At 40.0% G+C, this 17240-nt stretch overlaps 1 long non-coding RNA gene across 1 annotated transcript in view; it reads right to left on the reverse strand.

Moving 5' to 3' along the window:
• Positions 1 to 6277, reverse strand: part of LOC146961503 (uncharacterized) — a 61476-nt gene extending 55199 nt beyond the window's left edge. The window contains exon 1 of the long non-coding RNA XR_015035178.1: positions 6221 to 6277. This is a non-coding gene — a long non-coding RNA (uncharacterized LOC146961503). The remainder of the gene's footprint in view (positions 1 to 6220) is intronic.
• Positions 6278 to 17240: the final 10963 nt, after the last annotated feature.

Below are 17240 nucleotides of genomic sequence, written 5' to 3' on the forward strand. Positions count from 1 at the left end.
ATTTTTGAAATGTTTCCCCTAACACTCTGTCCCTTCCTGTGTCTGTGGTAAAACAGGATCCCTGTTAAGGTCATTTAACTGACTAGTAACTCATAATTTCTCCAGAAAACTATATTGATACCGCAGCATCTTTACTTCCTCATTCTGATAATGACACATTGTCACCGTTTCCTGTTTTATTATCATCAGTGTTACAGGCTTCCAAAGATTGACAAAGAAAGATCAAGGTGAATGATTTTTGGAGTCTTTAAGGTCAGAGAGTATTTTAACAATCATGAAAAGGTGATGTCTGGTCTATAGATTTATATCCAAATCATCTTCCACTGTGATCATTGCTGGCTTGATCAGCGAAATAACCATGCTGTCACCATGACAACCCAGTTCAAAACTCAGGTCTCATGTACGTCTAATGATAAAATGTGGCTTCAGACCACACGCTAACTTTGAAGATGAGAGTGCCGGGGTGTTTTTGACATTTTCAGTTTACTCTCAGCAGGCCTGTGATGTGCAGCCAGCCTGGTTCCTCTGTGGGGAAATATCAGCAGGCTCAAAGCACAACCAGTGAGGAGGCCCGATGTTATTCTTTCTGCCCTACAGAGTGGTAGAGACAAGCTAAATATCTACCCATAAATTTGACCCGGTGTAGGTCGGGCTGCTGGCGGAGCATCAGTAGGGTGTACCTAGTGTTGTGCCAGGAAGCCAAGCCCCTCTTACCACAGCACTGCTCATATATCTGACTCCGCACATCATTCTGCCTCACTCACCCCATGGTCACCACACCTGAAATTGACATTATGAAAGTGCACCTCAAAATGGAATCGAAACGCTGAAACATCAGCGTTTAAAAACAAGTCATTAGGTGGGTTTACATGGACAGTTTTAAACGGTTTCAAATAGGTGTGGGAGACCAAACCGATTGGAAATACTTCATATAAAACACCTCAAACCGTCTCAATGACCCCCAAACCGATTGAAATTCCAATTGGTCCATTGCCATAATCCCTACAGTTTTAGGAGTAGGTTCGTTACCTTTAATTGTCAGTGCAAGCTATTTTTAGAACGGCGGAGCAGAGCCGCAAGCTGCTCAGAGCTACGCTACGGAGGCTCATGGGATTTCTTGGTTTCCCTCATCAAACTCATCAAATACAGAATCCAACAACTCCAAAACGCTCTGGTGGACAAGTTGTGACCTGCACATTCACCACGCTATGAGATAATAATGGAACGTTACGAGACAGAGTTGTTTTAGAGGTAAATTCATGCAAAACCGCTGATGCGCGTTCCCTTAAGGAGCAGTTTTTCAGCAAGGAAGTCTCTGCATTTGCCGCGAAAACAACTCTGTCTGGTAACGTTCCGTTATTATCTCATAGCGTGGTGAATGTGCAGGTCACAACTTGTCCACCAGAGCGTTGTGGAGTTGTTGGATTGTGTATTTAATGAGTTTGATGAGGGAAACCAAGAATTCCCATGAGCCTCCGTAGCGTAGCTCTGAGCAGCTTGCTACTCTGCTCTGCCGTTCTAAAAATAGCTTGCACCAACAATTAAAGGTAACGAACCAACTCCTAAAACTATAGGGATTATGGCAATGGACCAATTTACCAAAATGTTGAACTACTCCTTTAAACCTTTTCTAAAGCGTTCTGTCTGTCATGTATACCTTGAAATGGGTTGATTTCTGGCTGCATTCGTTCTGCGCATGCTCAGGACTTGACGTCCTCACGCACGCACACTTGAGCACGCACGAGCCGTGCCTGGCTGCCACTCAAGCGAAAATGTCGAGCAAGAAACCCACTGCCCCAAGATGGACTTCAAGAGAAACCTATTTACTATTGGACATACTGTACTAAATGATTAAAATATTACGCCAGCAACATGATGCATACGCACTCCTGACTCCAAAAGGCTCTCTCTCCTTCTCCTGCTGCTTGATTCTAACAGTAGACATAAGTCACGCTGCTGTTTGATAAAGAGAAATATTATAACAGCAAAGACTGCACTCAACAAACAATGTATTTCCATGTTTCTGTTTTGTTTTTAGCACAGCTGTAGCACTTCCGTAATCAATATTGTTGTAACCATAGTAACGCAATCACTCACTCGGCTGGGTACACGTTTAAAACATTTGTTTAGTCGGCGCATGTAAACACCCAACCAGTGTACTGTAACCCATGTACTGTGTACTGTCCATGTAAACCCACCTATTGTCAAATTCACTATGATACATTGGTGCCATGAATAAACAGATATGGCTGGTGCTGATGGGTGTAAACCCCAAAATAATGATTCAACCATAGACAGACACAGAGAGTCGGGTCAAAGCAGGAAAAAGGAGGAATAAAATCATGCTAGTGGGTAGCACACGCCTGGGGGCTCTCTGAGTCCCATCCAAACCACGTATCTGCTTGACTCTGTTGACACTGCCTGATGTTCGCTTATGTTAATTTGCCTTCTTTACAGTGATCTATTTTCATTGTATTTGTTTCAGCAGATACTGGTTTAAGCCTTCAGTGGAAGAGAAGAAGCCATTCATGACATTTAACTGTAAAATGTGAGCAGAGCAGTAGAAAATTACATAAAAAGCATAGTCTGCCTGTTCTCCTTTGAATGGTCTGGTTTGTTCGTTGATGTAATTATACTAAAACAGAGCAAAAAAAAAAGTAAAAATAATAATGGTCTTATACTTGAAATCAATTAAAATCAAGCTTGGTATTACTTTTATCTGCAAAGCTCTGATAGGTTCACCGTCTCTCCACCCTAAGCACAACAATGAGGCCTATTTGAATGGCAGAACAAATCAGAGACGTGGGTGTTGACTCAGAGGTCTGGGAAGGCCACGTTTATGTGTTTATATTGAGTTACAATAGCTGATTTGGTTTTACTCAATCTGGCCATTTCATGTTGGATAACTGAAGTCAAAATGTTTATTGTGATTAAGGGAAAATGTATGACTTTATACAAAGCTGTTAGTTTTTACAAGTAACTGAGAACTAAGATTAATGTGAGGGACAAAAGGATATTTTCATTGTGATTTTCTACAAAAAAAATTATAATAATAAAAAAAACCTCCCAAAAACTGAAACCTAAAAACAATAATGGTTGAAAACCATATTCAAACAGGTCATTGTACTGGAGAAGTCTCAGTAACTTTCCACCCCTCATCACAGCAGTTTTATTTATCTTTTGGCTTTAGTACAGTATATGTGAAAAGTGCTACACTAATCATTCAGCACATTTCACTGGCTGCATGGGTAACCTCCCTCCGACTTGCAGGGTTTTATGTTGACACAACCGCCATCACCATCATGACAAGGCACATGGTTGGTGACTGGGTTGCGTCCAATTTCTTCAGACCAAGTTGACAAACAGTCACAGTCTAGATTATACACTTTTCAAAGGAAGCGAGGGCTGGGAACTATTTTAGCCAATGCAAAACCACATATTTCATACACATTTCTGCCAAGAGCGTAACACAATCTCACATCCCACTGGCAAAATTAATGTTTATGAGTATTTTTAATGGGCTACCTCAGACCTAAGCTTTTTAAAATTATGCCAGCTCTACCAGAGCCTGTGAAATGATTTCAGAGCTATAAAGGAAGCGTTATGTTCTACCACCTTCACGAAGAGTGAGAGCAGCTCCCTTCAACAAGTCATGTGAGTTATGGCAATGATGAAGAGGCCTCATTATTGAACTTTTAGTAAATCAGCACTGAAGTTTCTACAGTTAAGTCATTTAAAAATGTTGAGTGCACCGGCCTAAGTGCTCACTGAAGACATTCAGTGTGATGAACTCGGCCTGTACAGTTACACGGTTGTTTGCACGGGGAAACCATAAAATGAATTTAAAGATGGCCATGTACAGCAGACATACTGAATCATATGTAGAATAGTCATGCAGGTAATGAGGTAATTTGCAATTAATCCAACACCTCTTGCCGAATGCTTTGGACCTGTTGGCATGTTTCTGGTGTAAACCTTGACCTGACTTCCTTATTTGACAAAAATAAACGCCTGAATCCAGTTCTATTGTAAATACATACTGTTTTTTTTTTTCTTTTAATTTAAACAGATACGCGTTCTGAACTGGCATAAAAGTCAGACCTGAATTTGGCCTTGGATCATGACCGCTACGGCAAACCCTGAACATGACCCGAGACCTGCAGACTACATTTTTTTCTCCATTTCATCCACACAGGACAATTAGCACGCCAGGCTAATGCAACACATAAGCTACTCTGTCCTCTTGTCCTATCCCAAAGGGTGATGCATATCTATTTCCAACACATGACACGAAGGGATTCAGACAATTGGCACAGACGAAGAAAGAGTTACATTTCAAATGTCAAACTGCGGGGCGAGCAAATGTAAAATGTTTACTTGTATGTTAAGAATTACACATAGTTCCTTGTCATTATGGCATGGACCAAGAGTGCATGGATGTAAGATGTATTCCATGTGAAAAACAGAGAAAAAACATGCAAATGGGTTAAATTTGTTGTGTTCTGTGAAAATAAAAAAAATGACAATTAAAATATCCCTAGTTTCCACAAGCAGTTTGCTACAAGCTTATTGGAAATGACTCCTTTCAATTAGCATCCTGCAGCCAAAATAAAGCAAAAAGAATAAAAACATGGGCAAGTGTGGCTCCTGCAGATGTACGCATCCAACACTGATCTAGACAGAGAGCTGCTCCTCACTGTGAAAGTAATCGCACTTGTTAGCGGATAGAGGGGAAGTAAAACCGGGCTACTAGTCATAACAGGAATCATTCATTTTAATCACCAAGTACAAGAGACAATAGAGTTTGTCTTGTTGTCACTGGTGCTGAGGCATTTTGAAAATGTTCAGACTTTCACAGCCACAACAGAACGAGGCACAGTTCCTGCTGTTGTTGATCTTATGAAAAGCATCTTCACTGTTTCAAACAACCACCCCAGTAGTAACATAACATAGGCTACATTGCATTTGACCTTTTGTTTTTCCTACTCTAAATATTGAGTTGGTAAGAAAGTATTGGTTGGAAAAATAAAAAATCTCTTTCTCACTACATCAGCTACTGTATTTGGTTTCATTCCCTCTGCTCTGAATTACTCAAAAACAACAACAATACAAAACCCTACAATTACTCTAAAAATATAGCATCTTAGCAGTTTATTAAAACCACAATTATATGCCAAAATGAATTTGAGGCATTCCTCCTTGCAAGTCAGTCCCTTGTTAAAAGATAAAACTAAAACGTTGTAACACATCAAGGGAGGAAGAAAAAAAAAAACATTACACACCATTATACAGTACCACCAAGGTCTTACCACTACTAAAAACATGTTATATGCGAGACAACATTGTACTAACCTTCACTGATAATGCTTTCAATAACACCACATCTAAAAGTAACACTTAAAACCCATAGCAAGCACACATGAAACTCCACTGATCTTAATCAATTATGTAAACAAAACAATAATTAACTACAAAACCAAACTTTAACTTATGACATAGTATTCTAAAACTGTGGTTTGCAAGTTAGGTAATTGTGATTGTGATAAATCACTACTCCATAATTTGACAAGCGACTACATCCATGCTATGCTGGCACCAACTAGCCTGTACTAGCTAAGATGCCACTCAGTCTAATATTGTCATTTAAAAAAAGAAAGATTTGAGCATCAGTGTGGTATATAGGTTAACGAGTTGTACTATTAAGTGCTTTATCGTTATAGTTACTCCACTACATTTTAAACTAGCCAAGATGCTAGTCACACAGTCACGTAATATTGTCATTTAACAGTCACGTGTGGTACACAAGTTGTTGTTGTTTTTTTTTTGTTTTTTTTAAGTAGGCTAAGGCTACTAAAGTGTTTTATAGCCTAACGTTACTTATTCTTTCTTTTTTCAGTGCTTTATACTTCTACTCCAGATTACAAGTAACTACAGTAATAACTGAGCTAGCAACTAGCAACAGCTAGCCAACAGTACGATGCTGCTAAGCTAAGATACAATCACAGTCGAATAGGCTAATTTATCTCATTAGCCTATAAGCGTAAGTGCAATTTGCTGATAAATACACCGTCTTATTTAATGAATGTAGGGCTGTTCACTTGTGACAGAGCATTTTGAAACTGTGTATCAGTTGATTAACAACGCAACATAACAATGAAATCGTTACTAACTAAACACAAAACTACTACTACTACAAGTCATGTCAGTAGTTTGTACTCGCCTCTCCTTCACCATGGAAACGTCTGGCGGAAGTCCATCCTGCTTTAGCATTAGCTTCCCTGCTAACGATGCTCGGGCACAAGTAGCCTAACTCCACACAGCCAGTAAACGAGCCTATTGGCGCTATTTTGTCTGTTGTCACACAGGTAATCACTTCTTCTTCCTCCTCTAGGATCCCGGCAGCACAGGTAATCACGGTTGACGGAGCAGCAGCATCTCACACACCTGTTTGCACCTGTGCGCCTCTCCCACGTGCGGTCCTCGGCCAATCAGCTTCTCCGCATTTTGGTCACTCTCTCTGGGGCTGTCCACTGTGCGCCTGGTGGTTTATAAAAATGTAATGTAAATAGCTGCAATTTGGATTTGTTTCAAATGGAGGACAGCACAGTCTCTGTAAACCTGCCGATTTATAACAAAAATAAATAAATAAAAATTACACCTGTGATTGTTTGTGTTTTACTTTATTTTATGATGGAAGCAGTTACAGCTGGACTGTAGGCTACAAGCTGTATAAGACCTCTTCCTTTTTTTAAATCAACTGAGCTACCCTCTGTTTTATTTTATTTAGTTTAAACCTGACTCTGAATTAAACTCTGCCAGAGCTCATTTTATTTATTTAAAGTCTATTTGTCCAGGGACAAATAGCATGAACCAAATGCATCATACCACAGCATTTATAGCCTGAGTGTTTTACCATGCCTTCATAGTTTAATAAAGCTGTGAAAATAATTCTTGGACAGCATATAAACAACATGAGCACATGGAGGGACCATGTACTGTTCTTTAACACCACACAACCATTAAAGCTGTCTTGGAAATCATTGAAAGTTATCAGGTTTTACTGCACTGACTAAATAGTTCATGTGATTCATAATCACTGCACTTTATTCTCTATAAACAGGAAAAAATGAGCTGTTACAAGAGAGCATCAGAGCAAATGGAAAATGCAGACACATTTAATATTCATAACTTTTTAAAACTCTCCACCAACACCTCTGCCTTTTGCCAAGTGATGTTATTGAAGACATTTTTATAAGGATGTGGGATGTGTGTATGCAGCTGTGTGTTTAGAAATCTTTTCCTCCTGACCTCAGCCAGGTTGCGCATGGCCTCGTTTTAAGGGTTAAAGGCAGAGAACCCCCTTGTAGTTGGGGAGATGAAATGTTGCGTCAGTGCAAATGGATGTGTGTGTACCGCTACACCCCCTGTGAGAGGATCTGGGAGCCCTTTATCACCTTCCCGAGCTGTTGAGCAAAAATAATGCCCCCTCTGTTATCCTCATTACCGATGCAGTGAGCAAGTCTAAAGGGATATCCTGTTGGCGAAGTGAACGCATTCATCCTGCTTGCGGCGGTTTTGGTGACACAAGATTTACAAAATGTTCCACCCGCCTCCACTTACCTCTTTACAATACTCTGTATATAGAGTAATGGGCCTTAGATCCTCTGTTATTTCAGAAAACAGGGGATTCTCTAAATGGTGCCAACTTGAGCGGGGTTAACACAGAGCCCAACACCAGCAGCCTGTTCTCACTTACATACTCTGACAGCCTCGGTTTTTAAGCACTCACTGCGCTTTTTGTAACCGGAGCAAAACATTCAGAGCTTAATTTAAACTTATTTATGGCCCTTGTAAAATATATGTATATATAAGCTATGTACTCTGAGTTTCACGTGTTCATTTCAGTGAAAATGAAATACCCCTTTTTTGAGGCTGGACCTCTTTTGTAACATTGTGGTTAAAAACATGGAAAACTAAATTTTTACAAAGCTAAAAACAGGCCTTTCTTTACCCTTTTTTATTTGTGGGATTTTAACCTAATAACAGTGACATGTATTTTTGCCTTCAAAGTTATGTCACATTAAAAATGTTGTAGCCTTAAAATGAAGTGAACAGCCTACGTACTTCAATGTGAAGGGTAGGTTTAGAGAGCAGATTACTCAATATCCAACTCAATGACTTAAGCAAAGTTTTAAAACCACTATGAAACAATTCTGTGGGCTGGGTAAGGAGGAACCATTAAGTAGCTGAAGTAATTCAAAACATCCACTAACCATAATGCACCGTGTGGTTTCTGATTTCTGGAAAAGTGAAGTACTTAAAAACAATCGGATTTGAAAAATTTCATCCTCCTCCTCATTCCTTCCTTCTCTGTGGCAACGATCCCCACCGTGGGACAAAAATACAGCGATAAATGCAGCGTGAATTTCTCCTTTTTCTCTTTTTTTTGTTGTTGCTGCAATATGGAGCTGTATCCTGCTATCACAGCTTGTCCCTTTTTGTCTGACCCAAACCACGTTTTGTGGTGAAGCTCCTGTCATACCAGCAAAAGCAATGACATTAACATCAGAAACCAGAGGAAGCCCGGTTGCAGGCCACCCAGGTTTTCCAGGGGTCTGGAGAGCCAGGGAAAGTATATCTTGGACAAGTCACTGGACTACCCTTGCATTTCCTATTATTAATTTTACGCAGGCGACCAACCCTGCTCTGTAAATCATACCTGTGGTTTAAAAAGGGCCAATGGGTCTCTTCTTTCTTTTCTCTCTAATTCATGATGAGTTCTGCTCATTGTCTGTCTTTCTCTCCCTGCCTATCTGTCTCCAAGAGATTATACTTGTCACTTATAATACAACGCATACATGACACAACCCTGAAATGTTATTGAGATTCGGGCTTGTGACACCAGGGCTGAAAATGCAAAAAAAGGTCTGGACAATTTGAAAGTGTCTTTTTATCCTTTGGTATCTTTTTTTTTGTTTTTTGGCACGTTTGTGTTATTGCAGCATCAGAGCTGTTTAAGAGAGGAAACTGTGGCGAGAACTGGCAACCCGTTTCACCCTTTGCCCTTCATCTTAAGTAGAGGAGGCACACAGAGTATTACCCTCTCAACTCAATATAACGCAGACACACGGTTTAACAGCAAGGTCAGGGAGGCTGTTATAGACACACTCGAAGATATAGCCTCTTCTGCATGTGTTCAGATTTGACATCAATGTAACTGATATTTTTATTTTGAGAGAAAATGACAGGATAAGGCTGCTAAATAAAAAAATAACACTTAAGAAAACACAACATATTTTAGCTTTTTTTATTCCTTTGGTTCTGTCAGATTCATGAAGCTTGGAGGATTTTCAAGGCCATGAGAGATATTTTTGCTCCAGGACTACAGTCAGCCACACAATATATGAGCTTGTCAGTGCAAAAATAAAGTTGATTGAGAAAGATATTTGATGCACAAATTAAAGTTGAGCGGTCAGCTATCGATACATGCACACTGCTATATGTTTCATGCCAGTAAAAACTGTATTCTCTCAAAATATTTTAACCATTGTGGCCACTCCATTCTCAAAATAGAGACTTATATGCTGACAATCATAAACAGTAGCTTGGCCCACAAATGACTAATCCTCCGTCGGAGCTAAATGGATCTGCATTTAAGGCGTCTCCAAGCCATCCACCATTTATAGAAATATGTTGAGCAGAAACCACACAGGGACTATCAGGTACATCTTTTGTTTAATACAGTAAGCCCATTCATTCCTCTTTTTGTTATTGTATGTGCCTTAATCCCATTTGCAAAAATTAGATTTTTATCTCCCCAGTGTGTCAAGTCTTGCCGCACAGAGGGAGGGAGAAACTGCCTGTGAAACCTCAAGTGATTGCTGGAGTCATTCATTTTTAAGTTTTTGGCATGCTCACTGTGAGGATGTGGCAGCTCCCACTGTGACGCATTTACTTAACTGGAGTCTATCAGAGCACAACGGTAAGGTAAAATGAGCGTGGCGCTGTAAGGGATCACAAGAGGGATGATGTGTGGCGAAGAAAAATCATTAAATAGTTAAGCTGTTTTTGAAGAAAGCACTGAATGCTAGGTGTACTAAGAAATTAAATACATATAAGACTCAATTAGGGAGTGCAAAGTTTTACCACTAAGCATTCAATGATTTTTGGGATAAATCAGGTTGGTAAGATCATTTCTAGCTCGATTATGGACATCAATTTTGATCCACACTTAGCCTACAAGTGGTATGGAAAATAAAACGTGATTATGTGGAAACTGATTTTGTAACAAGCCATACGCACAAAATATAATAACTTAACACGACTTTATGTGTACCTTTTTTCTGTGTTGACTTATTTTTGATGAAGGGTTAACATAAAGTTTGGTTTTGCTCAGGCGTCGAGCTGCTGGCTTATTGCAGAGGGGGTGGGAACCTGTAGTGGGTCCTTATAGCCTACTGGCTATTACCCCTATTAATTCACATTAGGCCTATGTGATCCGATCTTGATCTTAGCGGTATTTGATTGCTGCCAAAAGAGACTGAATAAATGGCTTTGTCACCAAATATAAAGAAAGACTTGTCTAAAAGTTGTCTAATTGTGCTATGAATTGCTCTATAAAGCGCTTTGTATTGCCCTCACAAAATGTGGTAAATAAAGCCGCCTTGCTTTTTCCTGCCTTGCCTAGTTGGCCAACATTAGCTAACCAAGTCAACATTAGCTGTCAATAGTGTGTAATTTGTGAGTGTAGAGGCAGTTTCAAGGGAAAACTGGGCCAGGAAATTTAATGCTGTTTGTTGTTGAGAGATTAGTAAAGTAACATTAAGACATCTCCAACCGTCAGGGTGCCACCCAAATTAAATGTGGCTTTCCATTCACAGGCAAGCCGCAAAGAAAATACGAGGTGTTGAGCGCTCAGTCAAACCTCAACCCGTGATGAGCCACATAGAAACCATGATGGAAATAAGGCGTCTCTCTCCGTTGGATATATTAATTTGAGGAAAGTTATGGACTTGTTTACTTTAGTTTTTAATGTAGCAGATGTTAAAGTCACATTCTTCATGTAGCAGTGTGAAGATTTAGCCTATTCAGCCTACAGTAGATTTATTCGCCTCTTTCCCGCCATGCTAAGCTAGTAGGCTACATCCACTATTCCATCTCATCAAAGCATAATTTTGTGTTTTTAAGTACATTTAAAAATACACAAAGAAGTGATTGATGGGAAGACTGTGTAATTGGTAATCAATACTACTTATTAAGAAACATGTTCAACAGTGCTCATAAAAACACCATCATTCAATTTGGCCCACTTCATCCAACTACAACAAAGCTATACTTACATTGGCATTAGTAATCATTAATAATACAATATAAAGCACTATGATAGCCTACTCATTACAGTACATTTACTTTTGATTATTTTGTAAAGTTTTCTAACAATACGTCTCCACTTGACATGCTGGCAAACTTTTACTTGTAAAACATTTTTTTTTATTGAAGCTTTTACTTAAGTAAATGAGTTGAATACCATTCTCCGCCACCGCAATATGGTCAAACAATAAAAATTCTTCCTTTTAGAACTGAACATAAGTCAAATCTTTGTTGACTTAGTGAGCGACTGCTTAAGTTTAAATGCTATAGTGAGAAGCTTCAGCCTTAAGACAGCTGGACTCATAAAGATGGACCTACTTGGAATGTGCCAGTAAAGCTGAGCAGTGCAGAGACTCTGTGTGAACATGTTTAGATTCAGTGTCATCTGAGTGCATTAGGTAGAATGTAAACACACAGCAGACATTTACTGAAACCAGCCTGCATACTTAACTCGCGGAGCAAACAGGCAGCGATGGTAGCCTTGTGCAAACTTTGAATTTGACCATCCTCATTGTTTTAAACACTGGTATATAAAGCTTTTGTTCGTTGAATGGACCAACTGTAGTGCTCAAGTCATCATCTCCTCGAGACTCCAGACAGACAGCTGAAGGAATTTTTAAACAAAGCTGGAGGAATCCATCATATCAAAAACGTTTTAGGTTTTATTTGCGCCTCTGGTATCTCTCATCTCTTTTGGAACATGACAGTAATTACAGCCATCAAGGTGCTTGTCTGGAGCCATCAGCCAAGAGTGTGGAGACTGCTTCTCCTCAGCTGGTCCGACATGGACGTCTGACATCACCGCCCCGTTTGTTTTAACAGCCCCTGAAGTATGTAATGGCGATAATCGCAGACAGGCAGGATTTATTCCGACTTGTCGCCCTGGTCTAATTCATACATTAAGCTAACTGTGACTGGGTGGATAATCTTATAAACAAGGTAAAGTATTAGCCAGGGGAAGGAATGTGTGGATAAACTTAGGTTGTGAAAGAAGGGAGTCCTCCTACTCTGCCTGAAATCATATCAGTGATACATGGAACAGCATTGATTTTTACATGTGATGGTCAGTTCGCTCATCATGAGGAACACAACGCAAAACAGTTTTATAATCTCTTATGACTCTGGAGGGAGGTTTCCTGACCTTTGAAGAATAGCTCTGCTGCATCAGTCTTATATTACTGTAAGACTTTCTCAAATTTCAAAAGAAAGCAAAAGTTTAGGAGGCTGTGAGGGTCTAAAGAAGGACTGTGTTGATTTGCATTATGGGAGATGTAGGAACTAGCTGGATATCTGGGGCTTAGTCCACATTATAGGATATAAGAACGATGTTCTCTCTTTGTTATGATAAATGCTACAGGTGCGTATTAAAGCTGCATTGGCACCATAGATATTGGACACAATTTGATTCTTTATTCTTAAAAGACATTAATTTTCCTGGAGAGCAAACTGAGATTTATCTTTAAAAGTTTTTTTTTTTTTTTTTTTTTTTTTTTTTTTTACTTGTGAACGAATTGATGAAGAAAACAGGAGGAAAAAATAAATCAAACATTTTTTTCTTTAAAATAAAATAAAATAAAAAAGTAATTGAGAAAATCTGTCATTACTGTAAGAAGATCTGTTGGACATCCATGTTTGGCCCTCTCTTTGTGTTTGTCGCCAGCTGATCGATATTGCCGGGCTGTTGGAGGTTAAGTAGCTTGCTCAAGGGCACTCTGAAGGTAGCACTGCAGGCTGGACAAAGCATTAGTCATTTTCTTTGCCTGCCAGATTGTCTTGATCCAGTGCAGAGCTTTGAACTGGCAACCGTCCAGTTTCTTCCATCCTGATATACAGTAGTGTGGACAAAATTTATGCTTATTTTGCTTTATGGTTGGATTCATGAGGATCAGATTACGTCCATAAGCAGCATTTATCCACCAGGCCACAAGGATTGCACACAAATGGATATACAGGCAGAAAAGTAAGTTTGATTAATGTCAGTATTAATTCTTCATTTAAACTTTTATGTTTTAATCAGCTCATCAGCAACCAGCCAGTGTGCTGCCACAAAATAAAATAAAAATTGTTGGTGGAATAAAATTAAACTTAGAATAAAGGTAAAAAACAAAAACAAAAAGACTTGGAAACTTATTGTCAGGACTCTTCTTGAAACACAGGCAAAAATGAAAACCATTTTTCTGCAGACTTTAAGAGATGGGAATTAATTCAGGTGATAAATGTTGCCTTATTGGTTACAGCAGGACAAAAAAAAACGCAGCCAAGTCGGACTTGGCTGTGTTTCCCCCTCAATGTTCCATGAGTGGTGAACTGTGCTCCAGTTTCATGCTTGTTTGACAATGTTGTCACCCTTTTTCCTCTTAAATATGAAACACTAAACACATGTGTAAAAATTATAGCATTTTAACAGCTATTAAATGAGAAGACAAATTATTTTTCTGCATAAAACCGGTTGATTGATTTGTGGTACTCGTTACTCAGGTGTTACTCTATTAGGTTTCAGGGTATTAAGTCTAATGATGTCAACTTTTCCCTCATGTGAGTGTGCTTCACCACATATTCCTTCAAAGGGAAATGGTGCAGCTAAATCACGTATAAACTCTTTATAATACTCCAATAAAACACAGGCCCAGATAGAAAAAAGAGTCACCTCTGGAGAGGGAAATGTGCATAACATCAACAATCTGCTGTGAAATGTGAAATGAAGAAAGTGACCTCTGGTCCCACTGCTCTTGCCCCACTCCCATTCATCAGCTCCTAGTCTCTACTAAAAGCAGGCTTTACAGCCGGTTGGCGCTCGTACTCTAAAATATGTTCTACTGGATGGACATAAGTGTCGATGAGGTGGTATTTCTCAGGCCTCTTGTCTTTCCGTTATCACAGGATGTGGAGCTGCTGAGGAGAGCGAGAGAGAGCAGAGCAGAGCAGAGCGGGGAGGACTGGAGCCCTAAAGCATGATTTACTTGACCTTGCAGTGCTGGAACTCGCAGCCAGACCCTCATTAATTCCCAGGGTCATTCTGTTCGGACATAAATTGGTTAAAAATCAGAACGCGTGGATGACTTCCAGACATACACAAAGAATTATGAAATCTCTGGCTTCACCCCGCCCTCCCTGACTCTCCGCGCTTACCCACTCAAAAGCAAAGCATTTCCAAAATCGCCGGATGTAAATCACGCAGGTCTGCTCGGAGGAGTCGCCTAATCCTGATCGGAGGGAGGATGCAGATGGAACGTTTTGTGCTTATTAGGCAGCAAATATGGCGTTGTTTTATGTGATTATCCACTGTGAATGATTTTTCACTCCCATCCATCCTGGAGCCTTGGCCTGTCTTTTGTTTGGGAAAAAGGAGGTGGAGGAACAGCAGGGCCGAGAGGGAAGCCCAATAAATTACACTAATGCACACATTTAAAGGGGTTCATATTCCCTCTGGCCTGTTATCAAGACTACTCCAGTGAGAATGTAAACTACCTCTTTCTGTTCGCCTCCCCAGGCCCAATATTTAATGTTATCATCCTTTAAAACAACCCCACTGTTTATGTTATCACAAATAAAGGGCAGATTATTTCAACTTTTTCTCACTATTTCATATTGGCTCCAGATTAGTCAGGCAAATAGTTGTCTAATGGTGCTTTAGGCCTCATTAATTCAAGAAGATAGACCCAGAATTGTATAAACACAGTGAAGTCAGGGCTGGTGAATCACACCTTCAGTTTATAGAGCCCGATAGAGGGGGAGGATGCTCTACTTGAGCCCACACAAGGAAAGCCCTGGAAAGGAAAACAAGCGTAATCCTGCTGATAAAAGCAGGATTGTTTCAACGTTTATTTGGACACGCAGTGCCTGGCTGAGGCTAGATCCTAATGAGACAGCGGCCTGTCCAGTGTGGATTCATCACCGCTGGATCGGGGTTATCACCCTCCGCCGTGCTCCACTACTTTTAATCAGGCTCCTCTCTGGTCACTCCCTATCAGCAGCAGTCAATCTCTGGAGCCGTCAGCATCCATCAGCAGCTGCAGACAGGCGCAGGGAGCACGGCTGAGGAGTGCATTAGTAAATTATTGCTTTGCGGTTTAGCTGTCGTGTCTGTCATGTCACAGACACACACACACACACAAAATATACACATGCACTTTCATGACTGAGACATTTATTTGTAGGTGCACCGATAGAGATGAGACACCAGCAGTCTGAGACATGAAGGAGGAAGCCATGCAGAGCTGTAAGTCAATAAAAGCAGAATATAATGCGAGGCAGAACAAAATCCCTGCAATAAATAGCAAATCCAGTCCCTGAATAAATCCACAATCCGGGCCTGCAAACTTATCTCCTGCACTCACACGGTCGTCGTACTCGTACTGTGTCTCTGTGCGTCTGATTAGCTTAACTTTAAAAGTGATTTAGTGCTGTTAGTTTTACTCACCACCCTGACATGACCCACTCCCACCTCATCAGCAGCCCCCCACCCCACCCAGACAACCCCAAACAAGCACATTAAAGTCACAACAGCTTTTCGTCTTGTTCCGTGGCGATGACACGACGTGATTGTGAAGCTCACGGCCTGCATCTTTGTCTGAGAGAATAAATAAAGACTTTTTTTCTCTCTCTCTCTTCTTAAGTAAAATACACAAACCTCAGACAGTGAGACAGGCGTGTGGGAGGAGTTTTAAATCACTCATTGTTGATGTTTGGACCAGTTAAGTCAATAATCTCCGTCTTTGCCACAGTGATAAGTAATATTGCAGGACGACTCTTTGCCATTACTTCTCTCAGGCAGTTTGAGTTTGCTTATAGCAAAAACATCAATTCAGGCCATGTGTTCAGAGTAACTGGCCCTGGGGGAGAAATAGCCTTGGACGTGAAAGAACAATGTGGCAAATTGCATTTCACTTTTTTTTTTCTTTTCTTTTTTTAAATATATTTTTTTCTTCTCTGACATTTCGAGGTCACAGACGAGAGCGCCGGTACCACCGGCAGAGACGTTTGCAGAAGACGTACAGTACAGTGCAGTCTGTGTTGCAAGAGGAGAGCAGCAGGACTGTGAGAAACTAAAGTATAGTATGAGTCCTGCTGGTTTCAGAGAGTGCAGACACTTTGTACACAATAGTGGTTAATAAGACAGTTAAGGGAAGTCTTTCCTCACGCTACCAATACACTCCACTGCCCGGCCACAAGAGCAATGTGATCAGATTAGATAAAGATGCTACAGTACAGCGCTGCTTATACACACACGCTGATATGTAAGATATACACAAATGCATGATCAGGAAATATACTATAAATATAACTAATACATTTTTTAAAAAAGATTATAAAATCAGTTTTGATGTAAAATTAAAAAAAATCTCTGTTTAGCTGCCTTTGTCAGTATTGTATAGCTGAATACAGACGGGAAACCATGTTGTCATGCATCCTGAGCTGGGCTTGAACAGATCATTATAACACAAGCTATACCCTACTCATTAATATCTGTTTAGGTTTAGCATAAATACTGGTAACAGGGGCAAACAGTTTGCATCAGTGCTCCTGGCTGCAGAATATAACTGTCATTTTACACTTGTTTGTGTGGGTTACAGATTAAACAAACCTCATACCTGCTTTTTACTGAGCTGCCAGGTGTTTGTTTGCTGCCAGGGTAAGATAATCAACTCTTCTTATAGTTAAAGCACAGACATGAGCCAGCATCCCAGTGATGTAGCTACAGATTTTACATCCATATCAGTTTCATACATGAACTCTATTTATGAATTCACTCCCAATACATAACTTGCTGTTACATATACTGATTTTGATTTAAAATGAAATTATAATCAATACTTTTTATTGGCTTCCACGCAGCCAGCAGTGACATGTATAGCTGCTGTATTTTATCT

This window comes from Trachurus japonicus, chromosome 24, assembly GCF_045865225.1.
Source record: "Trachurus japonicus isolate A0001 chromosome 24, Traja_1.0".
Taxonomy (NCBI): Eukaryota; Metazoa; Chordata; class Actinopteri; order Carangiformes; family Carangidae; genus Trachurus; species Trachurus japonicus.